The sequence below is a fragment of the Prionailurus viverrinus genome, chromosome E1 (assembly GCF_022837055.1).
Source record: "Prionailurus viverrinus isolate Anna chromosome E1, UM_Priviv_1.0, whole genome shotgun sequence".
Taxonomy (NCBI): domain Eukaryota; kingdom Metazoa; phylum Chordata; class Mammalia; order Carnivora; family Felidae; genus Prionailurus; species Prionailurus viverrinus.
Window position 1 is genome coordinate 21,579,409 of NC_062574.1, and position 24,211 is coordinate 21,603,619.

The following is a 24,211-nucleotide window of genomic DNA, read 5'->3' on the forward strand; positions in this document are numbered from 1 at the left end:
CTCATTAGTAACCTGGGGATAACGGAGCCCCAGCCTCATAGAATTATTATGTGTGTTGAATGAGTTAATGCCCATGAAGTTCTAAGAACAGTGTTCGGCCCACAGGGGAGTTCCATCCATGCTGGCTATTACGATTCAAATGACATTTAGGGGTGCCAACTATATATCCTACACCTAGGATCCGAAGAGGAATAGAAGAATCTGCCCTCAGAGCATCCACATTCCCGATGGATGATAGACACTCAAAAATAAGAAGAGATCGCAATTATTGAGCACTTGCTGTGTGCCAGACACGGTGCACTCTACTCAACGAGACAGATGCCGTTCCCTTTCAGGCTTAAGATAAATGACTGGCCCAAAGTCACACAGCTAGAAGTGGCAGAGCCAGGGTGGAGACTCAAACCTGGCTATTACCCCTATCTGGCCTCATAATCACTGATTCCGAGCATGAGTAGTAAAACCCACATGAGTCTTGCTTCAAAATGATGCGAACATCCCCAATCTGGCTCTTCCTCCTCGCAGAACCCCATTCTCTTTTCCTTCAGAACACTGATCACAATTTTCGATTGCACTTTTATTGATTGTCCTTCTCCCTCCCCTGCCTATAAACTCCAACAAGGGCAGGGGACAGATCATCTGCTTTGTTCATCACTGCCTCTCTAGCAACTGGCCCACAGCCAGTTGTGCAGTAAGCACTCAATAAACAGCACTGCATCAACTCGGACAGACCACCCGTCTGACGGTAAACAGCACGTCACATCACCTTCCTGAGTCTATAATAAGAATACGAAGAAGGATGTGGGGTTTTACTCCAGGGCACTGGGGAAGACTTCTCTGGGCAGGTGACACGGAAACTGGACAGAGATGATGAGGGGGAATGCATCAGCCGGAGTGAGGGTGGTTTCAAGCATGTGCACAAGAAAGTCCATGGGCGAAGCCATGGCTAAAGGAAAAAGAGGTACCAAGAGTGTCTTGGGCTCCTGGTCACGGGCCCAGAAGAACCATGGAAGGTCCCAATTGTGCCCTACCCAGACTGAGTGCCTGTTGGCAAGGCTGTAAGGCATTCCTCACACTGAGTTTCTATGTTGCCAAACCTTTTCGGATCCCTTTGAGGGAGAGTGAAGCAATAAAGATGCTTTTCTCTTTATCATGTGAAGACAGAGAGGTAACACTTGGATTAGAGACCTCTGTCTAATCTACAAAAGAGCATACACAGGTTAGAACTCAGTGGCTGGCAGAAGTAGAAAACCCTGCCCCCATGGGAGTGGAAACAGGATGGACACGCATTCTCTTGTCCAAGCTCAGGGGTAGGCAAGACTGCACCAACAAGTCCTGGGAACCAGGCGGCCTCTGACGTCCTGCTGTGCTGTCCCAAGGGCATCATCCTTGTCTTCATGGTCCAGGATGTGCTCTGGTCATGCCAGCGTTCTAACAAACAGTGTGCAAGGGATGGGGGAAGGAAGCAGCTTCTGGCCCCTTTCTGCTTATATCCTGTTAGCCCGGCCTAGCTCTACAGCCATACCTGCGTCCAAACGAGGGCTGAGAAATGTGGTCCTTATGGATGCAGGAGATCACGAGCCCAGCTAAAACTCAGAAGCCCTAGAGAGAACTGGAACAGATACCGGGGGGAAGGGGGCACCGACAGCAGTCAATGCCCATAGCAGGTCCAGCCCTTTGCACAATTTCACCTTGCCTCTTGCATGTGCAGTGAAATCACTACCTGCACGGGGGGGGGGGCAATGTATTCTCAGGCTAGCCACTATTTTCTATTTATCCATGGGATACCATGTCATGCCCATCATTTCAGATACCGAAAGCCTTGAAACACAGGGTTGCTATCAAACTTGATTATGCTAACCGCTAGGATACATATTTCTCTGATGAAATCAGGGGTGGGAGGTCTGGAGCGCCACCTACAGCCCCATCGCCTTCAACAGCGCACCTCCCCCCCCCCCCCCCCCCCCCCCCCCCCCCCCCCCCCCCCCCCCGCTCTGAGGCCCTGGGAGTACAACACAGAACCTCTGGCTTAAGGCAAGTGGCAGAGCTGGAGACTGTCAGCAGCACTTTTTGCACTCATTCCTCTCCTCCGTAGCAGCACCTAGAGCTTATCGCTTTTCCAATCCGGAGGGTTTCCCCGGCCCCCCCCCCCCCAGTTTCTGCCAATTCTCACAGATTTCTGAGCTTCTTCATTTGGACCTGCAGGGAACCAAGATGACTGGGCACCTTGAGGGTTTTAGAAGGATGAAATGAGATAGTGCATGGGGATCTTAGCATAGAACTTTATGTGTTTACATTTGTGTATAAAAACAGCTTACTGCATGGTTTTCAATAAATGTTAGCTATTATTATTCCTCAAAATGTATTCTGCTTAGGTGACAATGCAACTTTAACATATATATAAACATACAAATATATACACATAAATACATAAATACATACATATGCATATGTGTATATAAATACACATATACAGATACATACATGCATATACACATATATGTGTATGTGTATGTGTATATATGTATTTAACCGTGTATATATGTACATATGTGTATATGTTTATACATGTGTTTACACATATACATATACATATATATGTGTGTGTTTATTTATTTATTTTTTTTGCCAAATTGGCTTAACAGTGAAATTGTGCCTATCGTGTGGCAAGCTCCACTTGTGATTAATAAAATACATTTCCCTTCTAAGTTAAATTCTCCACCAGGGGACTTCTCTTGATTCTTAGCTACTGCTATTCCGTTTATCAGGGGATCAAAATGAGCAAAGAGCTCCCCCTTTAACTCATGCTGAGTTTCCCGAATCTTTTTCTAGGATAAGCTGATTTCTAGGACATCACTACCATCAGCCCAGCCTACCGAATTTCACCTATATCACAAATCTGAGCCATCATCGCCTTCCGTCTCAATTTTTTGACAAGGTTCTCAAATAAGTTGCACGTAGCCCACTTCATACACATCATAAAAAGTGCACTTCGTCTTTTTGCCTGTCCATAAGATGTTCCTGCTGCCAGTTGTGACACAAATACAATTATTAAATGCTACACATATATCAGAACCCCCAAAATAGTTGTGATTGTTGGTAACAGTACTTTTCATATTTATTGAGCACCTACAATGCGCCACTCTAGGCCAGGTGTTTAATGCAACATGATCTTAATCCCTCCTGCCAGCAAGCCTGTGACACAGATATCATCAGCTCTTTTTTATAAATAAGGACCCCAAAGCTCCGAGTCTGGGTTGGGTTCCCTAGAGAACAGAGCCTGAGGCAAAACTTACTTGCTAACCCTGCATTTGATGGGGAGCGAAATCCCAGGGAAGCTTGGATACAGGAGAAGGGAGGTGGGGTACGGTAGAAAGGGAGGCGATTTCAAGGGGGTGCGTGTGCAAGCCGGCCACACCAGCAGAAGAAAACACAGCTGGTTGCTCCACCGCACAGGATGGCTCTGGAGAGGCCATATATGACCTCCGCACATGTCTTGGACAGGCACACGATGTACCGGCTGGCTTCTTCGAGTCTTCTGTCTTTTACTGCTCAAAGGTGCCCCTCCCCACAGCGTGTTGACTTCCCCATCCTTCCCAGTTATGTTATCCTGCCAGTGGGGAGGCCAGAGCCTCCCGCGGAGGCTGGACCTCGATGCTGGATGTCTGCGGCTCCCTCCTCATCAGGTGCAATGGAGGCCCCGATCAAGCCCAGCTCTTCGTCCCAAGGGAGGCTCAATCAAACTGTGGTATTTGGGAATCAGGAGATGGTGATGGCGGCCAGCACCTTATGATTGCAAGAATGGACTAATGCAGGATTCCTCAACAGGGAAGCAAACGTGTGACAGAGAACAAGGGACATCTGGGGCCAAGTAGACCAGGGGTGGCACATAACCGTGTTCCGGTACATCCAGCCGACGTGACTGACTTACTCGCCCAAGGTGACACAGACACGGCAGGGTCAGCACTCAAACCCGGGCCAGTCTGGCTCCAAAATACTTTTATTTCTCAATGACATCAAGATGTTCTGCACTGCTGAGATTCAGAGCAAGCTGGGGGAGGGAAGTGTCTGATGCATTCCTACAGGCAGATAAATGCTTATCAAGTCATTGTAGGGGATCAGTGGACAAGAGTGCCCACAGGCCCGTGTTGTCCTTTTCTAAACCCTAGGAACAGCTGCTTTCGGAGGACACCGGTCGTCGTGGTTGGGATGCTTCACGTGATCTGCTGTGGCTGCCTTAGCTCAACCGAAGGGCAAGCCCCAACGACAGCTGGTGTATGTAGGCGACATATGAGGGGGTCAACGCTCCGCCCTCACCTCTGCCCGCTGGATGTCAAGGGCACCAGCGATGAATCATCCCCTTGAAGGGTTAGGAGGAACTGTCCCATGTTTTGCAGGGACAGTCTGCTTGGATGTCCAGTGACAAAACCAATAATCCAAGCAGTGAGGTTCAACAGCTGTGCAAAGCCAAGCGCTCTGCTGGAGATGCGGACTCTTTCTGGCATGCCCTGCATTAGGAGAGCCCCTCACTCACCAACAGCTTCCCTGCGTTCCTCTGCGTCCGTCTCCCTGGCTCGGAAGCACGAGTGGGCCCCACTCCTCTCTCGGGCTGGCTCTGCTCTGCCTCCCACCCCTCCCGCCTTCTCCTGGAGAACCGTCCTGGCGCCTCTCGCACACTCCGGGTCTTCTTCCCCGCTTTGGGGTCTTCCCCTTAGCCTTCAAATCCGCTCAGATTTATCCCTATTCAAGATGACATTTGCCCATCTCTCCTCCAGCTACATTCCGTCTTTCTGCTTCTCAAGTCGCTCAAATGAACATCGATGGGATCCAACCCACATACTCAGTTCTTAACGGTTTCAGCGCTGGCTTCCTCTTGCCGCTCCGCTGAAATGCTTGCTCCCCAGGGGGCCGGGGTAAACACCCACTGGGCCTGCCTCTCCCCACTGCACCCACTCCCCCTTCCTCTGGTAATCATACCCCAATTCTCCTTCTAGAAAACCACTGCCTTTCCCATGCCCAACCTCCGAGATTTGCCTGAGCTGCACAGGGAACCGAGGGGGAAGAACAGGAGATCGCCATTCGTGCGGGGATGGACACATGACACCTTTTCCGGGACTGCTGAGCGCGAGGCTCTTTCCCTCTGCTGTGGCACTTAAACCTGAGACAAAGCGAGCCTTGGACTGTTAGCAGCCACCCGCCACCCTAAGGAGACAGCCTGCTTAGGAATGAAGCCAACCTAAAGGAGACAGCTGAAGGAAGGAGGACAGATGATCTGATCCCAGAACATCCTTTGAATGTCTGAACCCTGTCACCCCGGGTGACACCCGCCCGTCCAGCTAACAGCCTTTTTGCTTAAGCCAGTTTATTGGGATTTATATGCTTGCAGCAGAAGGAGTCCCAGCTAATACAGTAATTGAATATGGCTTTCAGTAAAGTGTGAAATGCCAGTTCAACAGCTTCCTTCCAGTGGCCCTCCAGAGCGGGAGCCGGTGCCCCGCATGGGAGCGAGAGCCCAGCAGGCTCAGGTCCCAGCTCTAGCACTTGCTATCATGATGCCTTCAGGCTAGCAACTCTGCTTCTCTGAGCCTCAGTTTCTTCACCTGTAAATGGGGCCACTAGGCCAGTGTAGTGCGCTCTGAAGATACGGTAGCAGTTCTCTGGATGCTACGGGCAGACAGTGGCGGCAGTGGGGTCCCCACGGTGTTGTCCCTCTCCAGGCTGAACACTGCGGGTGGCCAACCAGCACGGGTTCCTTTAGCCCTCTCCTCCTTTGGCTCCGCTTGACCTGTGCTTTTTTTTAATTTTAATTTTATTTTTTTAATGTTCTCGAGAGAAAGAACAAAGGAGGGGCAGAGAGAAGGCGGGGACAGAGGATCCAAAGTGGGCTCTGCACTGACAGCACAGAGCCCAATGCAGGGCTCGAACTCACACACTGTGAGATCATGACCTGAGCTGAAGTTAGATGCTTAGCTGACTGAGCCACCCAGGAGCCCCTCGACCTATGCGTTTTGAATTTCTCCACCTGCCTTTCTAATCACACCTTTTCTTGGCTCCCTGCTCCTCCTCTAAAATGTAGGTGTCTTCCAAAGTTGTGGTCCGGGCCCTCTTGTAGTCTGTTTGGACCCTCTCTCTTGCAACAATATCAGCTTTGCTTCTCCCACTACATGCTGGATGCTACCCTCTCGATGTCCCAGGGGGGCCTCCAGCCTGGCGTGCCTCAGACGTCACACGTGCTGTCTCTACTCCAAAAGCCCTGATTCCAAGCTTGCTTCTCCTCTTGACTCTCAGCCTTCTGCTAACGGCACCTCTCTTCTCCAGGTCCTTGAGCTTGAGCCCTTGAAGTCATCGCAACTTCTGACCTTTGCCCCAAATCTGTTTCCGGGTCCTGTCACCCTCAAACCCTTCTTTCTTATCTCTGAAGCACTCCCCCTTTCTTGCTCCCAGTCTACTGCTGTAGGTCCTGCCACGCCTGGGGTCATCCCAGCAGTCCAAATGGTCCCTTAAAGGTCTCCCACACCCGGCTCGCTCCTCCTCTCACCTGGTTTCCTTCTGAATGCATCTTGTCAATGTCAAAGCCTCCTAATTGACCTCCTCCTCCTCCCAAACTGCCATGAGTGTCCTTTGCCTTTTGGATGCAATAAACATCATTCAGCAGACGTTAATTACAATATCTCCTCTGTGACTGGCACTGTGCCAGGCATTGTGAGGAAGACAAAATTAAAACGGACATAGTCCCTGACCAGGGTCCTTACAAGCTAGTGGTTTTGGTGACCACAAAGCCTGAGCCTGTGCATGCACGTGTGTGTGCATTTGCACACACAGGCGCGTGCACACAGTACTGAACAATGCAAGCTTTCTTCATTCATTTCCCCCCGTCTTCCCGATTTTAATTTGTTTTCTTGTGCGTCCTGCTTACGTCAGGGTGAACTACATGCATTTCCATGTCCTCCTACTTCCCTGACTCTGCTTATGCTGTTTCCTTCCCTCCAACTCCATTTGGCCAAACCCTGTCTATCTTTTGCAACCTTTCTCATATAATTTTCTCCCATCATTCTTCTGTTGATTACTCTAGCAGCTGTGATCTTTCTCCTCTCCTCTCCTGAAGCACCTTATAAGAAGCTCCACCTTGCATTTCTATTAATGAAAAAAAAAAGGTATTTATGTAAGTAACTTATCTGCCCAATTTGACTGTAAATTCTTTAAGAGCAGAAACTATGATTTATTTTCACATCCCCAACAACTAAGAAAGTGTTCCTCAATTAGCGCTAAGCATGCACTTACCGACACAAAGCATGTGCATTATTTCGGGACGGCTATTTTGCACTACAGAAGAATTGTTTACCTAAGAAAAATTATTTAAGATATCCCAAAGGTTCTTTTAAATAAATATTCAGATGCATTTTAACTTATTTATGGATTATCAAGAAGCCTGGAGGAGAACTGTGGAATGGGAGAAATCACACACACATACACACACAAACAAAAAAGTGGAATTGTTGGAAACCACTGCCCGTTAATGATTTCCCAGAAAGAACAGGAGAGTAGACGTTCACCCACTATGGGAGCTGCTGAGAAAATAGGATTTTGTGTTCAGAAATGGGATTGAGGCATAGGATTTACTTTTCAAACTCTGCATTCGAAAAGCTTGATTTAGAGAAGCCAGCCTAAGGAACAACACTCAGGCAGATGCTGTGACACACACGAGTCGTACCTGCAGAGGGGACCTGGGTCTTACTGGAGTGTCTGAAGGATCCTGGGACATGACATGGGAGTTAGCCTGGGGTCCCGGCTGCCAACAAGGGCCAGTCTAGGGGACCTGATGGACAGACCATCCTTGCTGTTGTGTGATGACTCAAGATGGGGTGGGGATGTGACATGCTCGCTGTCAGCTTCCCCGGAATTCCTGAGCAGGCTGGGGCCGTACGCTGTCTGGCTGGCTGTCCGTCTGAGTCTCGGCAATGAGTGCAGGAGGTGGAGGAAGAAGGAACAGAAGGCCATTTTGGATCTTCAGCTGAGACCCTGCATTCCTCCCAGGGCTATCAACAAGGTGCAGATTTGGATCCAGATGGTCTGGGAAAGATGTCAGCCTGGCTATGATGTTCCCAGGACCAGGATTCCCGGGCCAGCTCCTGATAGCATGGTGGTGAACAGACGGAGATGTGGGAGGGCAGCAGTGAAACCCTGAAACCAACCTGGTGTTCAGCACCCGGGAAAACCTGTGTTCTGGGCTGAAGTGCTCTTGTGACAGCATCGTAGTTGCCCTGATGCAGGTCTTGATGCAAAGGGATGTCCTGAGAGCTCCGGATGTCCCTTCCCCACCATTATCCTGCAGACCATGATTTCACCGCACACATACCAGGTTTCCTGAGGGATATTGAGTCATCAGCTTCTGTCCTAGCCCTGGGTGTCCAGTATTTAACAGTGAGAGGCCTGGGTTCCTCATTCACGAAGTTTATGGGAGGATTCTATCAACTGTACATGGAAAATTCTTATAGAAGTACCTGACCCGAGGTGCCTGGGTAGCTCAGCTTGTTAACCATCCGACTTCGGCTCAGGTCATGATCTCGCAGTTCGTGGGTTCAGGCCCTGCATCAGGCTCTGTGCTGACGGCTCTGAGCCTGGAACCTGCGTCAGATTCTGTGTCTCCCTCTCTCTCTGCTCCTCCCCCGCTCATGCTCTGTTTCTCTGTTTCTCTCTCTGTCTCTCAAAAAATGAATAACGTTTAAAAAAAAGAAATGTCTGACCTAACATAAGCCCTCAGTAAATGTTAGCTAACATTCTTTGTTCATTTGTTATTTATTTAATTAGCCATGTCCCACGTTCACCGTCCAGTGAAATACAGTGACCCTCCCCAGAGAGGGCAGGGAAGTGTAGCTGTTGAGAGCGTGAAGTCAGAGAGACCTGAGTTTGAGTTCAGACTCTTCTGCCTACTAGCTGTGTGACTTGGGGCAAGTTTCCTAACTTCTCTGAGTCTCGTTTGAAAAATGTATTGTAATAATATCCACCTTGATAGGTTGAAGTGAATATAAAATAATGTCAGCAGAAGTTCTAGCATGACACCTGGTACTACTGACTGATAAAATGACATCGATGCTAATATTAAAATATTAATCTTTGTTACTGGTAGCATTTCTTCAGCAGATATCATTTGGGTAGGGGATGGGACAGCATATAAAGGAATGTCAAATTAGCGGTATAAACTCTGGGTAAGGAGCTTCCAACAACAGGAGCTGGCAGGACAGAAGGCAGGTGAGGCTTCTTTTTTTAAATTTTTTTAACGTTTTATTTATTTTTGAGACAGAGAGAGACAGAGCATGAACGGGGGAGGGGCAGAGAGAGAGGGAGACACAGAATCGGAAGCAGGCTCCAGGCTCTGAGCCATCAGCCCAGAGCCCGACGCGGGGCTCGAACTCACGGACTGCGAGATTGTGACCTGAGCTGAAGTTGGACGCTTAACCAACTGAGCCACCCAGGCGTCCCAGGTGAGGCTTCTTCTAGATAGGGCGTGGGCAGGCCTGGGACAGTGGATTGGAGGAGGGGTGCATGTAGAGAATTCCAAGCAGGGGACCGGGTGCTCGCTCATTTGAGAAACACTCCAGTGTTTAAGGAGGAAAGATGATAGAGTTGCTTTTAATTATCTTAAAGACCCTTGTGCAAAATGGGCTTTGGAGTTTAGATGGGGAATTATTACCACAGCGTGATGAGCCCTGATGGCCTGGCATATATCTCTGACAAAATGGGGAGTCTGCGAGATAAATGGCTCAAACCAAGCTAATTATGGGGAACTTTCACGGGAGAGAGAGAGATACATGAGCGTTCTCAACTGCTCTGCCTCCCTCCCACAAGAAGCAGTCACCTCTGCGTCCCAATACCCAAGAGCAGTGTTGACGATGACAAAGAGGAATCAGTGCTCAGGGTTTGCTCTGAGCTGCTGATGAGTCTGGAAACATTGTCAGGCACACACCCTCATCAGTGCAGGGCATTCTGCATGGTGTTCTGGACTAATGGAGCTCCCTAAGGCTGGGGCAAGACAGGCTTTTGTTCCCTCAGCCCACTTCTGAGCACTCGTCCAAGACTCTCATCTCACAGGTGGGGACACTGGGGCAGGGTTGGCCAATGTCACACAGCAAGGTGTTAATGAACCTGCTAACTTCTATATCTTCCATTATTGCTTGGTGATTATTGCTTGGGAATTATTCCAATTATTCCATTGCTTGGGAATTTATTCCATTGCTTCCACTATTGCTCGAGAATTTGACTAGTATCAAATTCTTGCTCTGTTACTTTTTAATGCTGGGGTCTTGGACAAGTGCAATAAACTCTTAAGAGCCTTGGTTTTCTAAATTTTTTTTAAACATTTATTCATTTTTTGAGAGATACAGAGAGACACAGAGTGAGTGGGGGAGGAGCAGAGAGAGGAGACACAGAATCCAAAGCAGGCTCCAGGCTCTGAGCTGTCAGCACAGAGCCTGACATGGGGCTCAAACTCACGAATCGTGAGATCATGACCTGAGCTGAAGTTGGACGCTCAACCGACTGAGCCACCCAGGTGCCCCAAGAGCCTTGGTTTTCTTATTTGTAAAATGGGGAACTCATTCCTTCCTTCCTTCCTTCCTTCCTTCCTTCCTTCCTCCCTCCCTCCCTCGTTCTTCTTTCTCCTTCCTCCTCCCTTCCTTCTCTTCTCTGTCGGGTGACCAACTCAACTCATCGCTGTTTGCCCAGGACTTGCCTTATTTCAGCACTGAAAGCCCAGCAACCCAGGAATCCACTCTGTTTCCGGAAAACTCTATTTCGCTGTTCAATGATATTGCCTGACTCTGACTAAATGACAGTCACTGAGACAGAAGATCCCCACTCTCAAGGAGCTAACATCCTAATTCTATCAGGGGAATACAGACATGGATACATCAATACATTCAGCAAATGACACACATTCTACACATATGAAACTATGTGTCAGGCTCTATACTACATGTTTTATAAGCATTGTATAATTGTATCCTTAGACAATACTGGGAAGTAGTTACCAATACACCCCCCTTCCCCAATTCTTAGATGTTGAAACAGAGGCTTTGCTTTATGAGCTAACTTCTTAAGATCACACAGATAATGAAAAGCAAAGCCAGCATTTAAACCCTGGAATTGTGATGCTCATGTGCCCAGCCTCGACACTCTCTCACCTCATGAATGATAAATATGGGATTCAGATAGGGTAGAGGCCACAGAGAAAGTCCCCTTTTGCACAGGCTGCTGATTAGTTCCCAAGAAGATTGTGTTTGTTCTCCCACTCCTGGCTGGCTGAGGCTCCGTGGTCCAAACCGGGCCATATAACACATGCAATGCAAGGTGACCCCTTGGGCCCATCTGCTCCAGCTCCAAGCACCTGGCAGATCTGGGAGCCCTTCCTTACTGTTGTACCCCCACCCTAGAGAACCTTCAGTGAGGAGGTCCTGACAACCACACCACTGACCCAGCCAACTGGAACGCACGAGGGTCGGGAGCCTGCACGGTTCCTGGGGTGTGGGAGTCTTTTGGCTTTGAGGAGCCATTAGCCAAGAAGTATCTACCATCAGAAGATGGAAAGTGGGCGTTACCCCAATGCAGCCAGAGCTCTGTGCCAGGAGGACAAATGGAGCCCATTTCTCTCAGGCCTTCTGGTCCCCTACAGATGACAGGCTGATGAATGAGGACTGTGCCTGAGGAATATTTCCAGCTTCCAAGGCTGACTGGTCCATCCGTCTACCCAGCTACATTTTATAGGAAATGTATGGACAGGTACTGGTGGAAGGAACTTTATTCATCACCCGGTCCAAGGATTCATTTTGTAGATGAGGAGATTGAGAAGCAAATGACTTCTCATGGTCGCACAGGAAACCAAAGAAGGGAAGTCTAAGCCCCAAATCGCCTGACTCCAAACACACAGCATTGCTACAAAACTGAGTGGCTCCTTCCCATGGCTGAGCTCTAAAATTATCTATGGGGAACATGACTCCTCTTTTACCATCTCCCTGCTCTAAGACTTTGGGGCAGGGGAGTGGATCACCAGCTAGCATCAGCTGGAAGGGGCAGTCTACAGAGTTTTTGCTAGATGGGGTCCAAATGGGTCTACAAATGCTCTCAAGGCCACCAGTGGACATAAGGTGATCGGCGGGCAGAAAGAAGGTGGGAGAAGAAGGGGAGATGTGATAAGGAGGGGTAAAGGGAGGAACAGAGGGTTCTCAGCCCAGGCTAGACCAGTTTTAGAACCCGACTTCACCAGGGTCTGTGTCCCATACCTCGTGCCCACCCAGCATCGACACAGTAGAAGCGTTCAGGGAACAGCCCAGGATTCACAGGCAGAGGGAGCCGGACTTCCAACTTCGCTACCACCTGCGGTGTGGACCTTGAGCAGGTCTGAATGCGCCCCCCTTCCTCCCCTGCCACTCCCTTGATCTCTGCGTCTTCACCTGTTAGAACACCTGAGTTACAGGCTTGTGGGGCAGGTCCGAGGACATATTTATAAAATGCTTACCACCGGGCCCGGCCGACGTAATAAACGGCACTTGGCAGACACATTGTGATACCTGCCTCCTACGCTGTGCCAGGTGTGACAATCCTCAGTTGTCCCCGAGCCAGCTCCGGGGTCCGGCCTGCAGAGCAGGCTCTGCATGACATTTAGCGCTGCCAGCTGTGGCACGAGGCACACCTGCTTTTCCGTTAGCTCCCGGTGGCATCGGGAACACAGCACTTAGAGTCCTCCCTGGGCAGCTGGAACTGCAGGGACAAAACCTCAGCATTACTGCAGAGCGGACAAGTACGAAGGGGCTGGCAATGCCGTCAGGCTTGGAAGGACGCACCGCCCACTTCCCTTCGCTGGGGACTCTCCGGGGCACGCAGTGTCAATTTCCACTTGCCGAAATTCTGTTCCCCCATCGACGTCCAGGGACTTGCTCTGTGTGAACAAGAGGGCTGTGGAGACTGTTCAGCCTTTCCCCTCCACCTCCTTCTAGGAAGGCTCTTTGATTCGATCCCGGCTGGGTTATCGACCCGCAGGGTGCAGTGAGGGACGCAAACACTACTTGGGCATCTGTGTTTGGACAAAGCTGTCCACGATCCTAGGCTGTTCGGTTCACCGCTGCCGTGGCCTTGGGCCAGCGAGCACCCTGTCATTCTAAGTTACCCTCAACCAGAGCTCGGCCCCTGCAGGGGGATCGGGGACAGGGAAGGAGGAGAGGGCCAGCCTTGTGACAACAACACAGACACGTGGATAACCATCACTCTGCATCTGCTACCCCTTGACCTCTGAGCTGGGCAGAAAGACTGAGGGTCAGTGCACCCGGGGCTTGCTCTGCCTTCCCTGCTTCTCCAGTCACCTACTATGGGGTTGATGCCTCGGAGCTTTCCAGAAACCAACCTCGGTGTAGCAGCGCAGAGCCTGGAGACAGCAGACCTGACCTCAAGCCCAGCTGTGTGACCTGTGCCTGCTGCCTTAACCCTACCAAACCCCGGTTCCTCATCTGTAAAAGGCTATGGCCATACCACCATGCACAAGAGCATGCAGCTGATGAAACACAGATGGCACTTCCTTCCCCTCTTCCAGGGAAGGCGGATGGTAGCCCAGAAACCATTGCATCACCACATCCAGCCAACCTTGCTTCTGGTGCATGGGACACAGGAGAAGGCCACCGAGACTCAGCCCCCAAAATGGCTGAACTTGGCCTCTGAGGGGCAGCCTGGTGCTGGTTCCAGCAGCTCTCCTCTTCCCAGAGCTGGGGCCTCGTCTGCAGCCCCACCTGACCCTTAGACTCCAAGGCTCACCCTCCCCTATGACAGCCTGGCTTGAGAACCCCCAGCTCCCTGTTCTAGGACTGGACTGATGTCACTCTTGTGGCTGGGGCTGTTCTGTTCCCACAGTCCAGGCTTGATCCACTTGTGCGTCCTCCAAATCCGGGGAGCTGGTCTGATCCCCACATCTTCCTGGGCTGGGGCTCTCGTTTGACCTACACCGGCCCATCCTGGACCCCCGGCGTGGAGGCTGTGATCCACTGGCAACACTCTCCCTCCTGTCTCCCCATCTCCATCCTTCTGGATTTCGAATGCTCTCTTGGCTGGTGAAAGATCTAACCTACATGTCTCTTTAAAAGATCTTCAGAGGCTTCAAAGTGTTTGTGTGCCCCCAAATGAGGTGATTCTTGAGATGCAAAAGGCTCCAATTGCAATAAGTTATGACCCAAATATGGAGAAAGATGACTTTCAATATTGGTTGACCTCTTGCAGTGCTGTTTTGGGGTCCCCCGAATGATACTCTCACTCGGGGGTTCTCAGACTCGTTCAGGTGATTAAGTATCTGAAAGTTTCGTCCTCCTCAAGAAGCAAAAATACTGTTATTTGATTGAACTGAGAGTTGCAAAACTACAAAGGTAAGTCACGCCTGTTCTTTCATGGTTTAAGCACTAGGCTATGTGCTTTACGGGGAATAGCTCACTCATCCCTCCCAAAAATGTTTGAGGAAGTATTACTACTACTTATTGCCATTTCACAGATGAGCAAATGGAGGCTCAGAGGTTAGGTCACTAGTCCAACATCACATCGTGAGTCCGGAATCGGTGAACCAATCCAGAGAGTTAAAACAACTTTGTGGCCCTTATCCCTGTCTTCCCCACCCCATCCCTGGGACTCAGAGAAAATGTCATCAGTTAGCTGTGACTGTGTTATGTGGAAGCCACGTCAAATTACAGCCATTAACACATGGGCTGACTCTCACACAAACAAGATAGCCAATCTAGGTATGAGTTAGCAGCTGTTTGATAATATTTGTCCGGCTAATTTTGCTAATTGTGCGTTCATTTGTCATCCGCTAGTGAGTGACAGCAGGCTAACAGTAGGAGGCACCAAAGGTTTGAGAAAAACATATGGGAGAAAAGCTTCACTGGGAGGCATTTCGATGTCTTTGCCTACTTTTTTTTCATCCCCCTGCCAACTGGAAAAAGCCACCATGATTGTGTCAGACTCAGAACAGCCTGGCCTGGTTGGTGGAAACTTGTGTTATTTTAGAGATGTCCATCCCTGCCTGCCTGCTCACTGGTGACCCTTCTGAGGCTCCCTCCTGGGCTTCTCACCCGACGTTCTGGAAGGGTGCACCATCTTCCCACAGGCAACAGTGGCAGGCGGGGGGGCGTGTGTTAATGCAGCAGAGATTCTCAGCGATGTGGGGGGCGCTCCCGTGGGGGCGGAGCTTACAAGCAGCTTAGTGGTAGGAGGGCAGTGCAGGTCTGACGTCCCCCCACCCTGTGGAATCTCCATCCTGACGCGAGCCATGCTTCCCTCCGCAGGCTACATACCGGTGCTCTGTATGACGTGACCATCCACCTCCTTCCACTCTCTGATTGGACTTGGCCGCCCAGCCCGAGTGCCGCCAAACCACAGACTGACAGAAAACAAGGGCTTTGAGACTCACTCCAAACGATGAGCTCCATCCTTCTGCTGCTTCTGGTGGAAATAGAGAGCAAAGGGCTCCGCACTCCTCAAGAGCTGGCCCTGGGGGGTGCAGGGGGTTGAGTTGGACCGTGGCTACTGTGGGGTTGTAGGAACTACAAGTGAGTGGATGGAGTCGGTTGGTGCAAACGGGGAAGGAAAATGGAACAGAGCCCCAAAGAGAGAAGGGGAGCTCCAAGAGAAAGATGGACTCTGAAGGACTAGTGCCTGGTGTCCTACTGCCCATCCCATTCCTGGCCCCAGTTTCCACCAGATGTGGCTGCCTTCAGGTGCCTGTCCTTAGATTGCTGTGAAATTCTCTCCTGCTTTCTGCGTATCTTTATCATAAGTCACCCAATCGCAGCCTTTCCGCTCAAGCCTGCCTGGGGGGACCTATGTTTCTTGCCACCAAATAGCACTGCCTTCAACAAGGGTGCACAGGAACAGCACACAGGGTCCCGGACCTAAACTCCCTCTCCGCAGACCCCTCCTGGGCTGTCAGAAACCTGGGCACCTGCAGGAGCCCGTTCTGTTCCTTCCCTGTTAGCCCCTTGCCTGTCCGCCCTCCACCCCGCTCCTCCTCCTCCTCCTCCTCCTCCTCCTCCTCCTCCTCCTCGCAGAGCTGTTTACAGGTTTGGTACATTTGCTTATTGTTCACTCCCAAGTTCTCAGCCTCCCACTTGACTCTGTCTCCTACTGTGATCCTTTCCCTCACTCCTGCTGAGCGGGGGTTCATTTACATTTCACTCACCAACCTCATTTAGTTAATTTTCTACAGTTAATTCAATGTTCACCGAGTAGCCCTGGATTGCCTTTGCATTCATCACCTTCCCGGGCTCTGAAGGGTTTCAGAGTGGTGGCTTCCCCGCCCAGATCCCCACGCAGGCAGAGGGGCAGGCTGGGAGCAGGAGATCCTGTTGCGGGGTCAGCTCGGTAGCCTCTTCTGGCAGTGGCTGGGAGTCAAGCCCCCCGGGTGGGGAATGCCCTCGGCCCAGGCAGCTTTGCCCACAGAGGAGGCACCCTTCCTGCCTGGTAATAATTCAGTGTGCATCCGACTCTAGGTTTACTGCCTGCTGTGCAAAGCATTTCCTTCACCTTAGCCTAAAATAGCTTAAGCTTCAGGGGGTGCTGCCTACTGCCTATATTATTATAACAGTTGGGAAGTAAAACAATAAAATAAAAATCCTCACAAAATCACAGTGGACAAGGTGTGGAGGTTGGTGAACAGAGACACAGAGCTAAAGGCAGCACAGTCCTCGGTCTCCACCCCCACCCCCTCCCCCAGCCACACCCCATCCCCATCTCTAAGCAGCTAGCTGTGCAAGTGGCCTTTATGTGTGACGACTCTCAGACCACCTGATCAGGCCCCACTGTGAGTAGGTGCTACATGTGACCAGCTTTTTGTTGGAGGCCTTCTCCCAACCACCCTGCAGGCTAGTTAAGGAACACATACAGCAAGTAACAGTAACTGAAATCTCCCTTTCTGCTAAGGAACACAAGTTCTTAAAGCAAACAAACAAACGTGGCACAGAAATTACAAGATTCTCGGTAATCCTTTCTTCACCCCCAAGGCAGTGAAGACTGGAATCTACCCCTGACAATTTTCCTTACACTTCTCGCACCTCAGGACTTACTGGCCAGGAACTGTCTGACCTGGTGTCTTTCATGTTTCATTTGGGCCGCAAGGGCCATACGTAAAGAGGTAGTCACTGTACACGTGGAACCTTCCAGAAACAATTCCAGAAATGCACCTGTAGCTTATATATCTTACAACCCTGGCTCAGTTCGCTGTATCTCTGGGCTGAGATACTGATCGATCCCCTAGCACATCAGGGTGGGAGGATGGGGGCTGGAGGGGACTGGAGCCCCCGACCCACCAGCTCTGCCCCTTGAGTGTGCAAAATGCTGTCAGCAGCAGAATCCAGCTTAGCGAGTGCCGAAGTCCCACCCTCCCTGTGGGCAGGGGGGCAAAGGTACTGAGAAGCACCCCTAGACCCCTCTTTCACCACCCACCTGCCCAAGCCTGAGCCTTGACTGGCTGCTCCAAAGCTCCAATTAATTTCCCCTGCCTGCACCGGTTTTGTTTACCATCTCCTCCTCTGGCCTGATGCATGCACAGGAGGGCTGGTACAGCCCTAAGGAGCCCACTTTAGCAAAGCCGAGCACCCCAGCAAGCTCTCCTCGGTGCTGACACCAGCTTACCAGAGTCTCGTTCTGCGTGTTATCAACAGAGAGGGTCCTCAGGATCCTTCAAGCCATCAGCCAGCCTGCAGGTGCAGTTTGGGAAAGGAGCACTTGGATAAATTGTTCTTCATTAACCGAGACTTCTGAACGTGGGCCAGTCTCCATTAACGTCAGAGAGGAAGGCTGTGCATTGGGCCTGCTGGAACTTGCGTGGGGCACAATCGCTGTTCGGCAGGCATGCTCCACATTTCCCTTAAGAAAGGAATGCTGGTCCTGATTCCAGCAGACCTCTAAAAAGGCACTTTATTAAAGTCTCAGAACCGATTAGACAGGAGTCATGCTGGGTCTGTCGGGCTCGATTTATATCATCTCTGCTTCCCCCCAAAAAGAGCCGAGCCAGGCAGGCAGCCTTCCCTGGAATAGGCAGGGGTCAATTCCAAGGCCACCTTCCCTCCATGATCCACAATGGGCTCCTCCCTCCCACCCATGCCCAGGTCCCCCCTGCAGAGCAGCCCTGCCCCCCACCCTCACCCGGGGTGCAGGAACTCACTCTGAGTTCCACTGTCCAATACAGCAGCCACGTGGTTCATCTGAACTGAGATGTGCTGTAACTATAAAATATATATCCGATTTTGAAGATTTTCTATAAAAAAATGAAATACCGCACTGTTGTTTTTATATGGATTTCATGTTGAAATAATAATATTTTGGAGAGGTGGGATTAAATATAGTATAAAAATTAATTTCACCTGTTTTGTTTTGCTTTTTGAAAAGCTACTGGAAAACTTAAAGTGCACTGGTGGCTTGCATTATTTTCCTACTGGGCGACCCTGGTCTAAAAGCATTTAGACGAGAGAGGTCATTGGAGGCTCTGTGTGAATAGAGGGACAGGGGAAGATCAGTCAGGCTTAGATTCCGGATTTCCCTGCTCAAAACTCTCTAAAGGCTGCACATGATGGCTTCCTTAAGGCCCCAGGCCCCTGACACCCTGCACAGGCTGACCATGGCCGCCTGCCCCACCTCATTCCCCACAGCTCTTTTCCCTCCTTCCGTTCTAGCCACTCTGGAATTTCTCTTCAATACAGCCAGCCATGCCCCCATGCAGCCTTTGCACACACGGATCCCTCTGCCTAGAATGTTCTTCCGTGCCCTAGAATGTACCTCTGCTCTACTCCTTCCTCTCTTTATTCAGTTCTCAACTGGAAAGTCACCTCCTCAAAGACACCACCCCTGATTCGCTCCCCCAGTCTCAATTCGAACCAGTCACCATCCCTTCACCTGCTTCATTTTTTCATCAAAGCTCTTACTACCGTCTGACATGAAATTGCACACTTACTTTCTGTCTCCTCCAGACAAGGAGGCTCTGTCCCTCTTGTCCACCACAGTGCTTGACACATACTAGATACCCAGGGAATGTTTGTTCAGTGAACACACAACAACAACTCCCAAGGCCACTGGGATCAGGCCATTTTTCAGATGCTTCAACTCAGGCTTGGGGAGAGGTTAGTATAGGGCAGAGCTGGGATTGGGTCCACTGACTGCACCAAGCTTAGAAGGGACCTGGAAAGTCACCTGCTCTGAGATCTCATGCCCTGGGAATCTGCCCCAGCCCAGGAGGCTAGGGCCAACTTGTGGGGGGGAGCAGGGGGGTAGAAAATAAGCAAAGACAGCAAGGCCACTCTGATGTGCTCTGGAGAGTTCCTGTGGGAAGTGGCGGCCAGGGTTAAAAGAAGAGAGGGGGTTTGAGGTCCCACATGCTGGCCCACATACATCCTGGCTCCACAGTGGCCTTTGAGAAGGTACTGGGGGCCAAGCGACACAGTCTACCAATAATGAAGGCCCCTCTAGATTCCAGAAACTGACCCCAGAACCTTAGAGCTACAAGAGGTCTGCACCTCATTCCCAAAGAATTACTCTCAAGGAAGCTGGTAGTGTCTGTGTTTGTTTTAATCAACAGCAAACACTTGATTCTTTCAGCTCAACAGCTTCTTCCTTGTAGTCGACGTTTTTTCAGACATGTGTTCCAGCTTTCGCTTTCTGCAGCTGTACTGTGCAAGACTGATTCCTCTTCCGCAGAATAACCCTTCCAAGATAAGAGGTCATGGTGACTTAAAGAGTCGAACTTTCCAGGAAGCACACTGTCCACGGAGCCGCCCTGCAATCTGACCTCAAGGCCACCACTCAGCAAACATTGCTGCTTCACGATGACTCACTCCTGGGGACTGGTTCTCCGAGGCCAGAGCCTCCTCCTTGCTCACCCAGAATAACCCCGGCTTGCCACGGCCAGCCTGACTTCTCTCCTGACTTCCAAACTCAACTATGCATTTCCTCAATTACTTTAGCAACATCTGTCCAAGCACCTGTCTGAGCCAGGCACTGTGTTACACTCTGGGGATAGAATAATGGAGAAGACCCAGCCCCTGGTCTCAAGGAGCTCATGGTCTAGTGAAAAATCTGCAAGTCCACGGAGCATTAAAACAGCATGGTCGAGGCTCTGATGGAGGTACATGCCAAGAGCCTGGTCCACGGGCACAGGGAAGGACCTGGCTTTCCTGGGGGGTGCGGGGAGGCCTTCCTGGAGGAAGAGATGCTAACTCCTCCTCCAAGACCAATTCCCAGTAGCCAATTTCCAGTTGCCTATTGGGACGTCCAGTCTGTACGTTCCACAGATGCTTCTAGTAGAACCCACTATTCAGTCTTCCTTCTTAAGCAAGAGTATTCAAATGATCATCTCGTGTTTTCTTTCTGCCTCAGCCTATGTCACACACACACACACACACACACACAGAGTTACTACTATTTCCTTATCTGCCTCAGCCATGCCCTCTTCTTTCATTTGCTCAAGCAGTTCCTACAGCTTGGTCCTTCTGCCACTCCACTGTCATCAGTGATAGAAGCGTCCTAGCAGGTATCAGCCAGCAAGTGAAAATGGATCCTATTGCTAAAAGACAAGACTCCCCAGCCACAGGCTCTGTAAGGCATATGAGGATCTGGTCCCAACCAGCCATCCCAGTATGGTCCCTAGGAACGCTGGTCTACATACCTCGGGCTCCAGCCAGGCAGGCCTGCTTGCCCTTCTCTAAACCCTCATGCTACACTGACCTCCCGCTCAGTCCTTTCTTCTCAGCCCCACAAACTCCTACTCATCCTTTAGAGCCCACTCCTCTGTCTCACCAGCCTACACTGGGCAGTCAGTTGCTCTTCCCAAGAAAAGAACATTATTTTATTACAGTGGTTCTATTCTGACACCTGACAACTCGTTGGGTGTTTCTCTCAACCTCTAGGCTGAGGTTCTCACAGCCTAAGGGCAGCAGGCATAATTCTTTGATCCCCAGCATGTGGTGTCGAAGCTAGCAGTAACATTAATAACTGATGCTATTATTTATTACTAATGAATACAAACAGAAATAGAAATGAGTAATAATGAAAGGAACCAGCACCATGATGCTAATAGAGCCGGTCGGCGCACCAAGCCTGTGTTAAGCAGTCTGGAAGGAAGACATCATTTAACTTCCTAACATTCTACAAAATCTTATTTCCGCTTTGCACACCAGGCACTGCGGCTCAGAGAGTACCCAGGCCCTTCCCGAGGTCACATATCTTACAGGTGGCCGAGGCGAGATTTGAACCATCTGACCCCTGAACCTGTGTTCTAAACCACTATGCTACCCTTGGACCAGGAAAGGTACTGAATCAATAAACTCACAAGTGCCAGGGATCTGGCCCCTTAGCACCCCTTACCTTCCAAGGACTTTTCGATGACAACTCTTGTGTCGGGGAGGAGGCACAGTACACTGGCAAAGCAAGACTATGCTTTCCCTATCACAGGCTGCGTGGCCGTGGCGGTTACTCACTTCCCTGAACCTTAAGCTCCTCATCTGTAAAATGGGGAAGTGATAGCTCCTAAGCCCAAGGGTCAGTGTGGGGTTACAAGACATGATACATGCAGAGCATTTAGAGCAGGAGAAGAGCACATCATAAATGGTCAATAAATGTAACCTCCTGACATGATTGCTGATGCCCTAGCACTGTAGCTTTAACCAAAGCAAAGAATGCTATCACCCCTGAGTAGATTGTCCCTCTAGGTGACAGCACCGTGGATAAAGCTCTGGGCTGGGGGCTGGCGGCGGCAACAGGGAAGGAGAGTCAGCACGCTGGAAGCGGGGTCTCTCAACACAGTATAGAATAAAGCTTTTCCAGGTCCAGGCAGAAGCAAAACCCACTTGGAGGGGGGCGCCAGTGGATACTGGGAAGTGCAAGCTGAGTTGGGCAGGCAGGGGGTGGGTGGTGAAGGTTGTCAGATATTCACCATGCCCCAGGGCAAGGCAGAGCGTTGGGACCCTGGCGGCTAGCAAAAGGTTTGAAGAACCCCATCTCAGATGTCCATGTCCCCCAAAGTCTGTCACTCCGGGCATCAGGCTAAGAGACCAGACAGAGGCTGAGCCTTGACCTTCATCCTGTGCCGGGGATGCTCTCCCTGTGCCCGTTTAACTTCCTTCTAAAGCTGCACGTGACCTCAGGGTGGGAGTGGCCCCTCCAAGGGAGAAGTCACCAGGCAGGCCTGCAGTAGCCAAGGCTGGGAGGTATGAGGGGAGCCTTGCATAGGGTCTAGGAGAAAGCCAGGCTTACGTGGGGCAGGCCTGAGGAGAAGCCACCGTGCGCCGAGGAGCCAGAAGACAGAGGAGGAGCACAAGAGTCACATGGTGAGCTGAATTCCTGCCTCAGGGCAGGACAAGACCCAAGAGGCCACCGGGCCCTTGCTGTGTGGCTCCAAAAAATGTTCTGACCCTCTCTGGGCCGCATTTCTTCCACTTCAGAATGAGGAAATGACTCTGACATCAATTCTATATCAATCAACATCATTCTCTAAAGCTGTGAGGAGGAGACAGGCCTTAACACGTCCCTCTGAGCCTCTGTTTCTCCATCTGTACGATGGGACTAAAAATGGCTATTACGGTTAATACGCATACAGGACACATAATTAACATACAGTTAATTCTCACCACCCTCCCTCCACCAAGCCTGAGCACGGAGCACTGGCGGGGGGGGGGGGGTGGGAAGGGGTCTCTTGCCTGGCCCTCTCCCTGCCTCAGCGACTCTGGGAGGCTGGGTGGTCCTTGACGCACATCAGCAGGTGACAACCTGGCCGCTGGACCATCCTCTCGACTGGCAAACATGACTTTTCAGCCAGAGCTCATGTTTTGTTTGTGGTTTTGTTTTCATCAGAGTGTAGCATATACTCATGACAGAGAATTTGGAGCAAACCAAAAAAAAAAAAAAAAAAAGATAAGATGAGAAATCATCTGTGACTCGGCAGTCCAAAGACATTTGGACACCTCCTTGCCTTTCTCTTTCCACGCAGGGCACTTTCAGGTTGGTGAGATCACCCTGCCATCCTTCTGGAAACAGGGTTTTCATGCTGATGCTGTGATTGACCTAATCAGCCCCCTCCTCACCATTGTATTATGGTGGTTCTAAATGTCGTCTCTCCTAAATCCAAAAGTCAGAGATACACTTAATTCATAAAGCGGGTTTTTAAATTGCCTTTAGGATTTTTATTTATTTATTTTGTTTAGATGACCAGAAGCGGACTTCTTGGTACAGAACAGATGCTGACATTCACGGCTGGCAAGCCTGTGCCTGCAAGGGCTCCCTCATCCGACTGTGATTTGGGACATCTGAGAATCAAGGATCAGGAATAAAGAGTTTCTTAGGGAACTGGGCCTCAGGCTTGGCCCAAATCCCTAAGGGAAGCATCCGTGAGAGCCTATGCATTTATTTATTTTTTTTCCTTTTCTGGCCTAGTTTGAATAGACCCGCAGGGCAGATGGGTTTCCTGAGCGGCCGGAACTTTAAATATCTGCCTGGGGCTTCCCAGGCTAAATCCTATAAATATTGCCCTTTTTCTGCTATCCTCAGGGTAGGGGAGTTTGGAAGGTTGGCCTAGAAGGGGAGAAAATGCACCCTCCTTGGTGCTGCAGGCACCGAAGTCCAGGAAGCGGGGAGCTGGTGTCCTGACACGCCAGGGCCTGACTGGGTCAGGGGAGAGACTCTGTGCCTTCTTCAGCCAGGGCTTCTCCCCTCTGCCCTCTGCTGGCTCTCCCCATCCCTTCCCTGGGCCCCCACGGCTGCTGCCCCTACTTCCGGGGCCTGGAGACAGCGAGGGCCCTGAAATGTTGCCCAGCTCCCACCAGCTCCCTGCTTCTGGAAAGGGTGTCTTGCTTTCCATGATAATAACAACTGAGATTTAGAGAGCACTCTCACAGCCTTCGGAAGGAAACTTCCCTGGCATCGTCGCTAACTGTCCTCGTGGTCACAGTCTCCCCTATGATGAACCCCATTCTGCCAATGGAGAAATGGAAGATTTGGACACGTCGACTCACAGTTAGCAGAGAGTAGAGGCAGGCTTTGAACCCAGAGAGGATGACGCTTCAGCCCCTAGGCTCAGACTGGCTTACACTCACCGCCCACTGTCAGGGCTCAACAACCATGCACAGCTCAGCTGCACTTAGCATAACCTCTGGGGGCCAGCCCCTCTCTCAGGTCATTCCAGCTGCACACAGGGACCATCCATGCC